Source organism: Pteropus alecto, unplaced genomic scaffold (genome assembly GCF_000325575.1).
Source record: "Pteropus alecto unplaced genomic scaffold, ASM32557v1 scaffold76, whole genome shotgun sequence".
Classification (NCBI taxonomy): Eukaryota; Metazoa; Chordata; class Mammalia; order Chiroptera; family Pteropodidae; genus Pteropus; species Pteropus alecto.
This window is the reverse complement of record NW_006443138.1, coordinates 9,969,102-9,975,514: the sequence shown is the minus strand read 5'-3', so window position 1 is coordinate 9,975,514 and position 6,413 is coordinate 9,969,102.

The following is a 6,413-nucleotide window of genomic DNA, read 5'->3' as shown; positions in this document are numbered from 1 at the left end:
TACACATATAATGTGTTCATGTGTGTATATACACTGATATCTAAGAGTCAGAATTTAAAACATAAAATTTACTACGATATTTTTAGCAAGTGACCTGTCTTTGCGCATTTATAAAATGAGATTAATCATGTTCTTCAGAACTTTTGTAGAGACTGTTAAATGAGGTAAAGTGTGCAAAGCATATAACAGGGCATTTAGCATACCATAAGTGATATAAATGTTTGTTGTTACCATGATAGCATAGGTTCACTAGTCCACATGGATATAGAAGTGGAAAAAAGCCTCTCTTTAAAAAAAACAAACAAACAAAAAAAACAAAAAAACCCCTCGTCTTTCTAAAATAGGCGACATATAAATAATTAACAGCAGAGTATGACTGAGGATTTGAATAAGGGTAGGTAGGTATGTGCAAGTACAGTAGTAGCTATAAAGGAAGAGTGATAATTTCTGTCTGAGATAGGAAGTGGGGAAACTTTTAAAGAGGATAACTCAAAAAGGTTATAAGAAGTGAGTACAAATTTACAACCAACATCAGGAGAATAGATGTATGTTGATTCAAGTTTATCACTACACCAGAGTGTCAGCTATGGTGACATGTTACCATGTGGGTTGAAATAAGCACATGCTCTAGCAAGTCTTGTGTTCTCAAGCTGGGTCTTTCCACCAAAGAAGAAACTATATCATTAAATAATTTGCAACAGAAAATGCTTTATGGATGTCTGATAGCCCTACAAGAGGTGAGGAGGCTATTTTCTGACATTACAATCAGAAAAAATAATTAAAGAGGTACTAAGTCGACATAGTACTCTCAGGAAACATGATGAAAATGCAGGCTGTGTGTGATTAGAAGTCAAGAATACAGAAGGATGTCAGTACCAAAATATTAAATATTTTGTGTAATAAGCAACGAGATCTCAGAACTTTAACCTTTATCTCAAAGTTTTGGAGAAGCATCGATCAGTTTCAAGCAAGGAATGATGAGATAACATTTTCAATTTGAAAGACTTCTCTGTCCATGATGTGTACCATAGAGTGAAAGAAATTATTTCTAGAGGCATGGAGAGACTTTATCAAGCAATTGAGCTAAAAAAAAAAAAAGAAAGAAAGAAAGAAAACAAAGGAAAGAAGGAATAAAAAGAAAGGAAGGAAAGAGAAAGAGAGGAAAGAAAGGAATAGAGAAATCAGGAGAAAATTGGTTAGAAATTTTAAAGTAATAAATTTGGTATATATTGTAGTTCAACTATCAGGACATCCAGGAAGAAATGATAAGTAGTGAATTTAATATGAAAGCTTAAATATACAGTTGTATCCGTGATACAAAATGAGTACAAATTCAGTAAAAGAAGAATAGGTACTAGTTTTAAGTTACAAAAGGAAAAATAAAAAGCTGAAACTGAATATAGTCTATTTAATTTGATATATGGGAGGCCATTTGGAAACTAAATTAAAACAGATTCAATAAAATAAGGCAAAACTAATCTAACGGTAGTAGGTTGAAGAATAAATAAAAAATTGAAATTTAGAGACACTGAGTATAAACTACTCTTTTAAGAAAATTAAGTAATGTAGAAAAAAATACAAAAGAATGAGAGTTCCAAAGGAAAATTATGATCCCACCAGTTTGTATAGAATATGAATTCGCAAAAGAAGAAACTCAATCTCTAACTATACCTAAACCAAATTAGAAAATTGAAAGCATGGTGGCATCTCTCAATATTGAAAAAGCAAAAAACCATGGGAATAAGTGTGAGCATAACAGGGGCAAACTTTTGGCTCCTTAGTAAAATTTATAATGCCATTATCACTGCTTGGAAAACATTATATTTGCTTAAAGCAATATGTAATAAATTTAAGATCTGCTTTATGTCTAATCAAAAAATCTGATATAAATAACAAATAATAGTTATTTTAAAAATAAGTTATTTCTGTCCAGACTTCAAAGGAATTGTTACTAATAATCAAAAATCTAGTAACATTCTATTTATAAAAGCACTGAACAGCAAATAATAAAATTATTAAAGGAGGCTAGAGATGACTAAATCAAGTTGATGATTACACTGCTTTTTCTTAAAGTGCAAATAATATTATCTCGAGTCATTCTGTCATTCTGTCTAGTGATAGGATATGCTTATATTATGCTGCTTCTGTAAGATAAGTAAATATAATTATACTAGATAAAATGTGTGTGTGTGTGCATGTGTGTAAATGTGTGAAGGAGAATCAGGACCATATTACAAGCTTTATAATTCTGGGAAGACAATAAGTACTTTAAATGGTCTGGAAATATTTGTCACTTTGATTATTTCAAATTGATCTCAAACATTCGTAGAGCATTCAATGCTTAAAGTTGTCCCATTTATAACAGAACAATAGTGAAGGAAATGAAGACTATGAGATAAAAAACAATATAAGCCAATTCTCCATAATGTAAGATAAAATAAGAAGAGCAAGGAAGTAGAGATACAAGAGAGAGAGAGAGCGCCAGAGAAAGAGATAACACCAGAAAGAGAGACAGAAAATGAATGTTGGGATGGAAAGGAGAGGGGTTGATAGATATAAACCTAATATGCTCCAAAATTTGATACTTCTACGAGACAGTAGCCCAGAAAATTAACCTCCATGCTATGATACCTTAGGAAGAAGGATGATGTATAATAAATGACTTTCCTCAAAAATTTTTCTCAGCTTCCCAGTCTCCCCTTAAAAGAAAATTGCTGGGGCTACTGGGCCTGGTGGTTTCTTGGGCTAGATTTGCCTTTTCCTAGAATGTGGGAGTACTCATGACTTACTCATGAACTTCTATATATTTTGTTTTATCTTGGATATCACGAATTATATCATGACAGATATCTACTATGCGCATATGAGTAGGAAGGTATGGTATATAACATACATACAGACATATACAGTTTATTTTAGGTCTCTGATCTTCAAAAGAAGTTATATGATGTCCTCTCTGTGCCTGATTTTATTACATGTACCACCAGAGGAATGGTATCAGGTCTATATAACCCAAAGGATGTTGTGAGAGTTGAATACAAGTGTTAAAAAAAAAAGAGCCTAATTTATATGATTAAATTAATATTAATAGAATGAGGAGGGGGAGAGAAGAGAAATGTTCTTTGCTATTCAGAATTTAAAATTCCTGTGCTGCTTTTCTAAAACCCTCACCTCCAGAATATTGCCTGTTGCATTATATGGTTACTCACACAAGTCACCTGAGAAAATTAAGATATTTCATATTAGTCTTGTTCTGATTTGCCATCATGTACCACCACTCTTTGAATCCTACTGGATCCAGGCTTTCCTTGGCCAAATCAAATAAGTTCAGTGTTCAGTAAGAAAAATGATGGCTGTATTGGAGCTAATCTAAGAGAAATCTTTTCACTAGAATCATTGTACCTCACACTCCATTGGCCAGTGATTGGTTATAACAGATAACAAGGAAGAAATCACAAACTTTTTAGTAAGAAATAAAAGGTATATAAACTGCAGAGATGGTGGTGAAATGAGGCTTTCAAAGTGCTAAAATACTGAGTGATTTTGACAGTACTGAGAAGACTGAGCTGTTCATCATTCATTTTTATGTGTGACACTCAAGTTAACATGCGTACCTATTAACATGGGTATAATTCACAATATATTATCCTCTCTTGTTAATTAGAATGATGGATTATTAATTACAGTGAATGGAAAATGTGCTGATTAGAACTTATCTATGAAAAACTGTATATAAACGGCTTAATAAGAAATCACGCAAATTATCAAATTATATTTTGATTAGTAATTTAAATTTGATTATTAAATGGAACTCAGTTTATGAAATTTCATCAAGTTAGATAAATTTTCTTTTTTCTATGAGTATGGTTACTATGTTTTTATAAACCTTTTACAAAAAGAAAAATGTGAATAAATAAGAAATATCAAATTATGAAACTTAAGAAACCACAGAAGTCACTTCAAGTGATAAAAAAAACAAAACAAAATTTGTTTCCTAATAGATATTGGCTAAAACGTCAGATATGCTTCTGAGCCTGAAGCATATGCAATATTCTATAAATAAATAAATACATAACTTCTTATTTTAAAAACTGAGATATAATGGACATATAACACGTTATATAATATATTTGTTTCAGATATACAGCACAATGATTCAATATATGTATATATTGTGGAATGATTACCACAAGTCTAGTTAACATCTGTTACTACACATAGTGACAATTTTTTTCTCATGATGAGAACTTTTAAGATCTAATTCTTAGCAACTTTTAAATACACAATATAGTATTATTAACTATAGTCACCATGCTGTACATTACAACATGGGTGAAAGTAGCCAAAGTACTTTTTTGGCTGACATTGAATTTTCAAGTTACTCAAAATATCTTTCCAAAATTAAATATGATATTTTTAAATCCATGGAAATTTTTGTTTGTGTGACTTCTTTTATTGCTTAAAAAAAAGAAATTATAGAATCAAAATTGGAGCTGTTTTCAAAAATAATACATTTGGAATAAACTCAATTGTAAGCAGGAAAATTATGAATGAAATCTAAAACTACTAGAGAATAAAAGTAATAATTTAAAGACAAGTCACAAAAGTATGACAGAAAGCAAACAGAACCCAAGACACCCAAAACTCATGGTTAATTCAATACATCTATTCCTGAAGTATTCGTTGACTTGCTCCTGAAAGGAATATAGCAAATAAGATTATAATGTTGATATTAGAGTGACAAAAATCTAGCACCATAAGTTATTTCTATTCTGATCATATTTACATATTTTCTTCTCAAAGGCTCTTCTATTTACTCCTTTCCATTACAATCCTAGGTCTGCATTATTTTTCACATATACTATTGCAACAATTTTTAAAAGAACATTTATGTTTAAATAACAGTTAAAATTTAATTATAATTCTACAATACCAATATCCATACTTAAACAATTTAAGAATATAAATAAAAAATATATGTAATTACTATTTGATTTTTATTTCAAATCATTGTTTTTGACACTTTTGATGTTCTTATATAGATTTTAATTTCATTGTTTTATTTCATTGTTTTTGACACTTTTGATGTTCTTATATAGATTTTAATGGCTTTCTGTAGTTGACCAAGTGAGATTCAATCCTCTACTTTCTCCTTCCTAACATTCATTCAACAATATGAATTAGTACCATTGAACTATATACTTAAACATGGTTAAGATGACAAATTTTATGTTATATATTTTACCACTAAAATATTGGGGAAAAAAGCCATGATGTGGTTCTTTTTTTAGATATACGATATGTTATTACCAATATACGATCATCTACAATTATATATAATGCATACAGTTACCAGGCTTACAGACTTGCTCCCAGATGCTATACACGTTGGCTTCCAACTACTCACGTCTTTCCTGGAGCATTTTTCCTGGCCACACAGAAAGTTCTGAAATGCTCAAATTGGAAGTTATCTGCCTATCCGCCCTCAGGAGAACTTTCTTACATGGTGATACCGAAGGCTGACTTCCTTGCCTCAAGTGGAAACAACTCTGATTCAGTTAGTGCTGCTTATATCCTCATGGGATCTTGCTGAACAAGTCTTTAGCTAAAAACAACATTTCTGCTTGGCTTTTCCTTGCAGTTTATGCTTCTCCCTTTACTCCCTTTCTCCTGAAAGCTCTCTTAAATAAATAATGGCCCAAGTATCACCTCTGGTTCCTGAGAACCTGACCTAAACAGTAGCAAGAGTAGTATGTGTAAGTTATCAATAATAATAATAAAAAATCTCTAAAAATTCAGTATCATCAAGTGAAAGAACATACAAGACTTCTATATTTTAACAGCTCTCATTTTCAGTATAAAGATGATCTTAAATTTAAAATTTGGCGACATGTCCAATGCTTTAGAAATACCTGTTGCATGTTCAAGTATAAAATTTTAAACTTTGGGAGTATTGTCTAAAATATTGCAGGTCTGAAAAAACAGATTGAAACCATTGATAAAATCTTTTATATTACAGAAGACATGTCCAGATGGATGGCATAGAAGATAACCATGGACCCGATGTTAACAAGGTATTAATTTTATTCTGAGTAGGTTGGCTGAAAATGTAAACGAAACTAAAAAAGCCTTATGGACATATGGGGACATCAGGGCATCTCACAATGGCAAATGGTGTATGGCTGAAAGATGATTACAAATTTATTTCCAATAACCTTTTCCAGAAAGTATTAAACAGAATACATCATGACCATTTGAGCTCATGAAATGGTGCAAAAGAAGAGCAAATTTCTGGGCTACAGAAATTTGGCAAGCATCCAACAACAAAAAAAATTAATGAAAAAGTATTTTCTTTTCTGGTATGCCAGCTCTTAGTGCATGAAAATATGAAAGAGATACTAATGAGAAGAACA